We start from the raw sequence: 11,719 nt of genomic DNA, 5'->3' as shown, positions 1-11,719 counted from the left end.
CATAAAAATGTTTTATTTATCTTCTGATTGGCATTCCATAACTTGTCTTTACACTCCACTGCATGTAAAGTTACTTTTTGATAGCAAATAACAATGAGGTCAAACAATACCAGTTGTTTTAAATTAATTCTTATTTTGCCACGTCTACCAGTTCTGCAGTGTGACAAGGTCCACGCATGGTGGAAAGACATTCAAGAAATGTTTCTTCCTGGAACAAGCTTCTTCCTGCCCCCACAATTCTCAAAATCAGTATACTCATAACATGTGTGTTGTGGTTAATCTGTATGTTTAGTTCTGGGAGTTCCAGAAAAAGGATGATTGGAGATTCCGCCCTTGCAAAATATGCAACAGGATATAAACTGGATGGGTCTTTAAGGAAATTTATGAATGGCTTACAGAAATATGAATTAACATTTACACAAACACCTAAAAATGTGTTAGGCAACCAGAAAGTGGAAGATAAAATAGAAACTAAAAAAGCCCCCTACCGGCCTTGAATTAGGAGGCATGTAATGCCCACCATAGTGACTAAATATATGACACATTGAGCCTTTGGCAAAAAATAAGGAGAAGTAGGTCATTGTGGTGTTTTCTAAATATAAAACAAATGGTTGATCTTATAAGGTAAATTAGAACCTGGAATCATTGGTGAAGAAAGAGTTGGTTATATCTTAACAAGAAAGACTGTAGGGATCCGGATATCCTGAAAGCCTTAAAAAGCATCCTAGGATCACGATCACGATCACGATAGCCCATTAATCACCGATTTCTCGGGCGGGCCCAGTAACGTCTCATTTCATCCTTTCCCTGAGATCTTAGAAGTCCATCTCGACTCGGCCCTTCTAACGATGTTGCACTGGGTGCTCTTCAGGGTCACGGGAATGAGATCCAGCTTGTTACTGGATTTTGCATATGAATACACCATGGAAAGCTTGGAAGACTGTCCCATGTGGGCAGGAAACTCTCAGAAGATTGCCAGTTTCTCCCAAAGGGAGAAGCAGGCTAAAGATATCGCTTCTGAGAGCTTGCTTTTAAGTCTCTCTGGATGTTGGCCGTTGATGAAATTACACACACCTGGGTTCCTCTGCTGGTACCTTCATGCATGAGGCCTGTCCAAGTGTGTGGAGAGGGGCCTCCAGCATGACTGTAACTAGGTTCCGGTGGTCCTTGGCCGCCAGGAGCTCTGCTCGGTGTGGGGAGGGAAGCTGGAGCCCATCCCCTCCGAGGGGCCCGGAAAAGACAGCCAGATGTGTGGGCAAGAGACTCTCTGCATCACTCTCTTCTGAGAGCTTGCTTTTAAGTCTTTCTGAATGTTGGCCATTGATGGGATTACACACACCTGGGTTCCTCTGCCGGTACCTTCATGCATGAGGCCTGTCTGAGCGTGTGCAGATATGGAATGAAAAATATTATTGAATATATAGTTCGATATAAATCAATATCTAATGAATCCTTTGTGCTAATTGGATGCAATTTATAAGTTGTGTTTGTGAACCCTGCATGCTATGCTTGAGCAGCTTATTTTTAATTTTGTGCAACCACTCCAAATGAGACAGAAAGCTTCTTGCCTTATCTCCTTCTGTAATGAAGTCATAAGTTAGATGCTTACATAGAAAATGAATATAAATATGGACACAAAATGGAATAAAGCAGAGATCTCCTTCAACACCTGAAAAAGTTTGTTCGTGTTCTTTCGCCGACACCCCCAGCCTACCTTCAGGGGTCCTGAAGCTTTGGACAATTGATTACCAATCCATATTGCCTTAGGAGATTTGAATTTAGCTCATTTTTATTTTCTGCCTAATCTTCCAGTGTTGAGATTTCAGTTACACTTCTCCATGCCTCAATTTTTTCATACACTAAAATAGGATAATACTAGTATCTTACAACATAGGGTTTCATACAGATTAACAAAAATGCTATTACAGACCCAATGTTTAGAATACATTGCAGGTGCTCCACTGGTATCAGTTATTAATTATGATTATTGCCATAATTTTTACCATTTTTTCCCAAAATATTTCTGTTTCCACAAAGAAAGAAACAGGTCTCACCATCTTTGCACAGAAGGAGAGACAACAATGTCTGTCTTGTGGTAATGATGGCTCTAGTGGCAAAAACTGTTTGCAGACTCCTCCTGGACAGGAGTGAGAGGCTCAAGGCTTCCACATGGAACCTTCAAAGATGCCCCTAGAGACTAGAAATATAGAGAAAAACAGAATTTTATATTTTTTACTAATTTAATTTTTTTAACTGAATCACAGTGAGACACACAGTTACAAAGTTGTTCATGACTGGGTTTCATTCAATTTTCCAACACATGTCCCTTCACCAGTGTACATTTTCTAACCACAGTGTCCCCAGTTTTCCTCCTGTCCTGTCTCTTCCCCTTCCCCCCTTCCCCTGCCTGCCTCTATGGCAGGCACTTTTCTTCTCTGCCTATCTCTCACCTTTCCAGCACTATGGTTTGCAATATAGATACTGAAAGGAATCTGAAAGTTCTGAAAACAACTTTCTTATCTATGATGCTCTATGTGAAACTACCGCCAGAACACATAACAGGTCTGGACAGATACACCAATGGGGAATGGGGTCCATGTCACCAGGCTGAAAGGCTGAGACCCTCAGTTAAAGGCAGAAGGAAACTGACTTCGAGGCTCTCCAGCTAGCTCTACAATCTTGCACTGCAAACGCGTAGATGAAAAAAATGCGGATTGTTTTCCAATTTTTTTTATTACTCTGATGAGAATTTCTCTGACTTCAATTAGCAATCCTTTAAAAACATTTTTTAGCTCCCTGAAGAGAGTAACATAGAGTGCCCAGACCCTGCGCCAGGCTGTCTTCACTGGGGCAAACCGGAAGGGGAGTGGGTTGAGTTCCCCTCCCCGCTCCAACAGAGCCCTCACAGACAAAAATCTCCAGAACTCGATCATTGCCATGCTCACAGCTGCTCTCCACAGGCTCAGACGAGCCTCACCCCAGGGGAAATCTTCAGGAAAACCCAGGTATGGGAGTCCTGTGACTGAAATCTCTAAACCCGCTCAGAGACGAATGAACCTCCTTGCCCTCATCTCTCAAGTTTACCAGTAGCTTGGCAGTCACACTCACAAACTGCCTCCTGGGGCCCATATAATATCAATGGTCATGATCCAGAGACTTAGAAATAAAGTACCTGGAAGAGAGCAACATAGGCCGCACCCATGAATGAATCTGCTGAATAATTGTTTTCTAAATTTTAGAATTCCATAATGACCTCTTATATTCAACACCTCTGTTGTTGCACACAACATTTGGTTGGGTTTAACAAACATGTTAGCAATCTCTCATATAAGGGCTTAATGGCTCCAAGATGAAATACACTTCACACACTTTCCTCTAAGGAAATTTTGTTGGACAATTTTTAGTGGATTATTGATAATAAGCAATATGAAATTAATTGTTTTGTTTCTGCTTTGTGGGGCACAGTTTGGAATTTGGGATGAAAAATTAAAAATATGGTGGTGGGAAGGTGCAATGGTATTGGATTGGTGTTTGAATATTAAATGTAATGAATTATTGTGAACAACTTTATAAAAATAAGATAAAATAAAAAACATTAAAAAAATTTGGTTTATAAAACTGCATGTGTTTTATTATTTTTATGTATGTGGTACTGAGGAACCAATTTATGGCCTCGCATGTAAGTAGCACATATTTTCCCATTAAGCCATATCTTTTGCCAAGAGAGTCTATATTTTAAGTTACTCCTAAAAATATACAAACACACCACGCTTATCATCAAATTGCAAATGTTTCTTCACCATAATCCATTAGTGGCCCCTTCCTTATTGGATTACCCTCACCTTCCCCCCTATGTTAACCTAAGTTTTATGGTTAAAGTCCAAGGGTTTATTTTCACTTGGCTTTGTACATTCCTTTGCTTTGCTTCTCTATGTCCCACAAAGAAATGAGATCATCTGGCACTTGACTTTCTCCCTCTTGACTTATTTTGCTTAGTATGTTCTAGTTCCACCCATGTTGTTGTACAATGCAAGATTTCATCTTCCCTTGTAACTGAGTAATATTTTGTTTTATATATACACACATCGTCTTTATTCACTCATTTGTCATTGGACCCTTGGGTTGCTTCCAGATCTTGATTATTGTAAATAGCTTTGCAATAAATATTGGTGAATATATACTTTTTCAAATGATTGTTTTTGTGTTCTCTGGATAGACATCTATCAGAAAAATTGATGCATAATGTAGCATTTCTTTTTGTTAATTTTTGAGACAGTCTTATACTCTTTTCCATAAAGATTAAACCAATGATCAATCCCTCCAAAAGTATACAGAAATCACTTTTTTCTACACTCTCACTAAACTTGTTATTTATGATTTTTTTATATAGGTGTGAGAAGATATCTCACTGTCACTTTGATTAGAATTTTACTGATAATCAGTGATAATGAGTCTCCTTTTTTCATTTCCCTGTCAACCAACTGTATGTCTGTGGATTTTTTGATAAATGCATATTCAGATCTCCCCATTGTGTATATATGTGCATATATATGTCTATATGTATATATATCATGGTGAGCACTTTACCACTGAGCCATTGTCCTTTACCATGACCTTCTCTCAATATTTTAATGGAATTTTTATATTATTGTTGAGTTCACTATGTATCTTATATTATAGTCCTTTGTTGGATACATGTTGTATGAATATTTTCTTCCATTCATCATAAATTCTTTTGACACTATTTTTATTTTTGGTTTGTATTGCTTATATTATCTTTATCTTTGTGCTCCATCCTGATTTATTTTTTTTTATTTTTTTTATTAGTTTATTTTTAATTAGAGAGTCATCATGAGGGTACAGTTACAGATCCATACATCTTTGTGTTCATGCTTCCCCCATACAAAGTTCAATAACCCATCCCTTCACCAGTGCCCATTCTCCACCACCCGTAAACCCAACATCCCTCCCCCCCTCCCCAGTCCCGTCTCCCCCCACCCCACCCTGCCACTATGGCAGGGAATTCCCTTCTGTTCTCTCTCTCTGATTAGGTGTTGTGGTTTGCAATAGAGGTGTTGAGTGGCCATTGTGTTCAGTCTCTAGTCTGTATTCCGCCCGCCTCACCCTTCCCCCACATGACCTCCAACCACATTTTACTTGGTAGTCCCTTCCCTGAGTTACCCAGAATGAGAGACCAGCCTCCAAGCCACTCCATCCTGATTTAACTTGATTTTTGGGTTATGGTTCTAAAGCAGTTCTGAGGGAATCTGGGTGCCACCTGCTATCACTAAGCAATCAATTTAACTTGGCAGTTTAATGCTAGGGCTCATTGATACTGTATTGTTCAGATCCAACAGTGCTGTTGTCATTAGAGTCATCTTGAGGTATTTTGATTGGTGGTTTCCAGGACCATAGTTGGTAGCGCTCAAAGGAACGTGTAGTGTTGGGGATTTAACTCTGGGCCTTACACATGGAAAACTCCTGACCCCTGAGATATCTCTCTGGACTCAGATTTAATTTTTGTTTTTTTCATTTTTCAGAGACCCCTTTTTGTATTTTTAAGTACAGTTTCTTTCTTTCTTTCTTTCTTTCTTTCTTTCTTTCTTTCTTTCTTTCTTTCTTTCTTTCTTTCTTTCTTTCTTTCTTTCTTTCTTTCTTTCTTTCTTTCTTCTTTCCTTCCCTCCCTCCCTCGCTCCCTTCCTTCCTTCCTTCCTTCCTTCCTTCCTTCCTTCCTTCCTTCCTTCCTTCCTTCCTCTCTCTCTTTCTTCCTTCCTTTCTTTTTTCTCTCTTCATTTCTCCTTCCTCTCTCTTCCATTCATTCTTTCTTTCTCTCCTTCTTTAAAAAAACAGACAATATGATTTATAAAGATTTTATTTTATTTTTTTATTTTTTTAAAGAAATATTTTATTGAATCACCTTGAAAAAAAGAATGAAAAAAAATTACAAAGCTTTCAGGTTTAAGTCACAGTCAAATACTGATTAAACCCCCATCCCTTCACCAGTGCACATGTTCCACCACCAAGAACCCCAATACACCCTCTCCCACCCCATCCCCCATCTAAGTAGCTAATGATATTCCCTTTATTCTCTATAAACTTTGAGTACATTCCATATTTCCACACAGAACTCACTATTATTGATTGGAAATTTTCCCCAACAATCAGGCCTGCTGAATAGGCATCATCTAATAATTTCCCTTCATTGTTGAGAGTGAAGACTTTGAGTCCGTGTGGCCGCGATAGCAGCCGCGCGGTTTTGGGTTTCTAATATCTTAGCTCAGTTCACAGTCAAAATGCATGGCTCAAGCATCTGCTCTGGTGCCAAAATGGGTTAGGAGACCTCAGGATCACAGTCTTTAGGCGCGGAGGGTCTGCTCGTGCCACGGCTCCGGGTCATCTCTGGGCGGAAGGCGCGCTGGGAACGCCCCCCCCCCCCCCCCGGGCCACCTACGGGCTACGTCACTAAAGAAAGTCCTACCTCCAGGGTGAGGGGTCTTAGAGGGTGGCTCTCACCATGTGGGCGCTGCCGCTGCTGCCATTTTCGCTCAGAAAAATGGGGTGGAGAGGGAAAAATCCCTCCCCGGGCTGCACGAGGTTGTAGCTCAGTTCACAGTCAAAATGCATGGCTACAAGAATCCGCTCTGGTGCCAAAATGGGTTAGGAGACCTCAGGATCACAGTCTTTAGGGTCTGCTCGTGCCTCGGCTCCGGGTCCTGATTTATAAAGATTTTAGTAATAGAGTTTTAGTAATTCAATATTCCATCTCCAAACTTACCATCAGTGTCTGGGTCACTCCACTAATGACCCAAGGTTTCCCCCTTTTAGTTCTATGATTTCATTCAAACTTTTCTCAAACACTCTGTCATTCTTTGTTATTGTTGAAGTTTTTTTCCACTGACTTCACTTTCATGAACGTAATGAAAACTGTCGTTTTGAAAGTTTTCTTCAGGTAGTTTGAATATCTCTGTTGTATAAAAACAAAAATTTTAAACACAAGGAATTTCTCTTCTGAAGATTATTTTGTCAAATTATTTGGAATATGATAACATCTCAAGAGAAATCACAAAATGGCTTCATTGAATATGATATTCATACCACATGTAACCACACTTACAAAATAATTGAATTTAATTTTAAATGAGACATGATTTTAATAAATTTTATATAACTATATTAATTTTACTTTGTTTTTTGCTTTTTGGGTCACACCCGGCGATGCACAGGGGTCACTCCTGGATCTGCACTCAGGAATTACCCCAGGCGGTGCTCAGGGGACCATATGGGATGCAGGGAACAAACCCGGGTTGGCCGCGTGCAAGGCAAATGCCCTACTCGCTGTGCTATCGCTCAAGCCCCAACTATATTAATTTTAAGTGAGACATTATTTTAATTAATTGTATATAACTATATTAATAAGACAATATATTATGTATCATAGTTTATGCTTTAATTATTGAGCTTTTATCATACTTTTAAATGAAATTTTTCAAGTTCATGTGATAATTTGATAATTTCATGTGAAAATGTGATAATTTTTTGCATAATCCTAAGTTAACTAAAGTTCACATTTAAAAAAACAAAAGTCGGCGTCCCCGCCCCAGCTTTCCCGTCCGTCCGGCTCCCTCCAACCCGGCCTTTTCTGGAGACTCCCAGCCACGCCTCCCGAGTGCGCCCCTGGTTCCCACGCGGCCGCCAGGACTTGGGACCCTTGCCGCCGCCACTTCCCGCGTCCCACCGCCCCAGCTTTCCCGTCGGTCCGGCTCCCTCCAACCCGGCCTTTTCCCAGGGGATCCACATCCCAGGAGCCCCTGCTAGGAAGAAACGGGGGAGTGGCCTGAAAGGGGCGTGGTCTAAAAGGGGGCGTGGCGTCCTGCCAGAGCGGCCGCAGATATTATTTCCTACCTTACCACATTACGTATAGTCTTCTTGCCTTGAAAATCGCTTTAACACATCTCATTCACTTATGCGAACTAGCCTATTAGCTCTAAGTTTAGAAAAATTATCAGTGAATAAGAGAAGCTTAGCAAACCTTTTGTAAAGACAACTTAGCCTTACGTCTTCATTAAAGCCCCAACATCAATCAGAAAGAAAAGGCTGAGTGTAAGGAAGACTTCTAGAATAGGAATAAAGCTGCCATCAGCAATAGCACAAACAGAGCCCCTCCTTCTCTCAGCAAGAGGTAGTAGGAATAAACACCTACAAAGTTCAAATCCTATACTTCCATAACAATATGAAGAAGCAGCGAAAATCCCCTCCAGGAAGAGAGGGAGAAGAAAAGATTCTGGAAACCTCAAAAGAGGCTCCCAACATCTACGACCTCTCAGATAAACAATTCAGAGAGGAAATCTGGAGGAGAGTGGACCTACTCCAAGCAACCATGGAACAGACATCCAATAAATTAAGGGAGGAGATGAATGAATCACTGGAACGATCTACCAAAAAAATGCAGGAAGAAATGAGAGCAGAAATTTCAAACCTACGAACGGAAGTCACACAAATAAAGGAAATGGTAGATGAATTAAAAATCACAGTAGATGCCCTCAACAGTAGAATGACTACAGCCGAAGACAGAATCAGCGAGCTTGAGGATGAGCTGCAGAAAGCTTACAGACAACAACAAATAATGGCGAAAGACCTCAAAATGGCTATAGAGCGAATTAGAGCCCTGGGGGATGACTTCAAGAGGAACAACATAAGAATCATTGGAGTACCAGAACCACAGGGAAGTAACCCCAGTGAAAAAAAACATAGTCAAAGACATCATTACTAAGAAATTCCCAGAGCTGGAGAAGGCAGGCGTCCAGATACAAGAAGTCCGAAGAGTGCCAGCAAAAAGAGACCCTAATAAAAAGACTCCAAGGCATATCATAGTCAGAATGGCGGATGCTGTAGATAGAGACACAATTCTACAAGCAGCAAGGTCAAAGAGGGAAATCACATACAAAGGAGCACCCCTCAGATTTACAGCAGACCTGTCAGAGGAAACTCTCCGAGCCCAAAGACAATGGTGGGACATAGTGAAAAAACTCAATGAAATGAATGCCTCACCAAGAATACTTTATCCGGCTAAACTCTCACTCAAACTCGAAGGAACCATACACTATTTCTCAGATAAACAACAGCTCAGGAACTTCATAGACTCAAAACCAAACTTAAAAGAAGGTCTAAAGGGGCTACTGTAAGCTAAGGAGGAACCCCATAAGAACAACTACCCCACAGAAAGATGACACAAAACCCCATCACAATAATCTCTCTCAATGTCAATGGCCTAAATGCACCTATCAAGAGACACAGAGTGGCAAAATGGATCCGGAAATTAAACCCAACATTCTGCTGTTTACAAGAAACACACCTGAACAAACAGAGTAAACACAGACTCAAAGTCAAAGGATGGAAAACAATCCTGCAAGCAAACAACTCCCTTAAAAAAGCTGGAGTGGCCATCCTAGTATCCGACAATATAGATTTCAGGTTGAAAAAGATTAGAAGGGACAGCGAAGGCCACTTTCTATTCATCAAGGGATATGTACAACAGGAGGAAATCACACTCTTAAACATATACGCACCCAATGAACGACCGGCTAAATACTTAAAACAACTTCTTACAGACCTCAAAGAGGACATCACTAACAGCACAATAGTAGTTGGAGACTTCAATATCCCCCTATCACCTCTGGATAGATCAACAAGAACAAAACTCAGCAAGGAAACACTGACTCTGAAAGAAGAAATGGAAGAGAGAGGCCTAATAGACCTATACAGGGCTTTACACCCCCAAAAGAAAGAATACACATTCTTTTCCAGTGCACACGGAACATTTTCCAAAATAGACCATGTACTGGGCCCCAGAACGTACCTCAATAGAATCAGAAAAATAGAAATTGTATCAACCATCTTTTCAGACCACGAAGCGCTGAATATAGAAGCCAACCACACACCGACACGGAGAACCAAATCAAACACCTGGAAACTAAACAACTCAATGCTGAACAATGAGTGGGTCAGAAAGGAAATCAAAGAAGAAATCAAGAAATACTTAGAAACAAATGAAAATGAGGACACGAGTTATCAAAACCTATGGGACGCAGCTAAAGCCGTGTTAAGGGGAAAATTTATAGCTCTCCAAGCATTCCTCAGGAGGGAAGAAAGGGCCCACATAGAGAATTTGACTTCACAGCTCAAGACCTTAGAAAAGGACCAGAAAAAGGAACCCAAACCAGACCGAAGGAAAGAAATAATAAAAATTAGAGCCGAAATTAATGACATCGAAACCAAAAAGACAATCCGAAAGATCAATGTAACAAAGAGCTGGTTCTTCGAGAAAATAAATAAGACTGATAAACCGCTAGCAAGACTCACAAAGAAAGAGAGAGAGAGAACCCTAATAAATCGAATCAGAAATGAAAAGGGGGACATTATAACAGAAACCAGTGAGATTCAAAAGATCATTAGAGACTACTTCGAAGGTCTATACGCCACAAAACAAGAGAACCTAAAAGAAATGGATGAATTCCTTGACTCCTACAATCTCCCAAGTCTGAACAAAGAAGACTTGGAATACTTGAATAGACCCATTAATGTTAAGGAAATTGAAACTGTAATAAAAAATCTCCCCAAAAGCAAAAGCCCAGGCCCAGATGGATTCACTGGTGAATTCTTTCAAACATTCCAAGAAGACCTGTTGCCAATTTTCCTCAAGCTTTTCCAGGAAATTGAAAAAACAGGAACTCTCCCAAACAGTTTCTATGAAGCACACATCACCCTAATACCAAAAGCAAACAAAGACACCACTAAGAAAGAAAATTATAGACCAATATCCCTGATGAACACCGTTGCGAAGATCCTCAACAAAATACTAGCAAATAGGATCCAACAACTCATCAAGAAGATCATACACCATGACCAAGTGGGATTCATCCCGGGGATGCAGGGATGGTTTAACATCCGGAAATCAATCAACATAATCCATAATATCAACAAAAGTAAAGATAAAAACCATATGATCATATCAATAGATGCAGAGAAAGCATTCGACAAGATTCAACATCTGTTCATGATGAAAACTCTCACCAAAATGGGTTTTGGAGGAACTTTCCTCAAGATAGTCGAAGCCATCTACCACAAGCCTACGGCAAGCATTATTCACAATGGAGAAAAACTAAGGGCCTTTCCTCTAAGATCAGGCACAAGACAAGGATGCCCACTCTCACCACTTCTCTTCAATATAGTATGGGAAGTACTTGCGATAGCTGTTAGACAAGAAAAAGAGATCAAAGGCATCCAGATAGGAAAGGAAGAAATCAAACTCTATTTGCAGATGATATGATACTATATCTAGAGGAGCCCAAAGCCTCTACTAAGAAACTCTTAGAAACAATAGACTTATACAGTAAAGATGCAGGCTACAAAATCAATACGCAAAAATCCATGGCTTTCCTATATACAAACAATGAGGCAGAAGAAAGGGACACGAAAAAAGCAATCCCATTCACAATCGTGCCCCAGAAAATCAAGTACCTCGGAATCAGCTTAACCAAGGATGTAAAAGACCTCTACAAAGAAAACTATAAAACGCTACTCCATGAAATAAAAGAAGACATGAGAAAATGGAAACATATACCTTGCTCATGGATAGGGAGAATCAATATTGTCAAAATGACAATACTCCCCAAAGCATTATACAGATTCAACGCGATCCCTATAAGTATACCCATGACAT

The sequence above is a fragment of the Sorex araneus genome, chromosome 4 (genome assembly GCF_027595985.1).
Source record: "Sorex araneus isolate mSorAra2 chromosome 4, mSorAra2.pri, whole genome shotgun sequence".
NCBI classification, from domain to species: domain Eukaryota; kingdom Metazoa; phylum Chordata; class Mammalia; order Eulipotyphla; family Soricidae; genus Sorex; species Sorex araneus.
The sequence above is the reverse complement of the archived record's forward strand: the minus strand, read 5'-3'. Positions refer to the sequence as shown.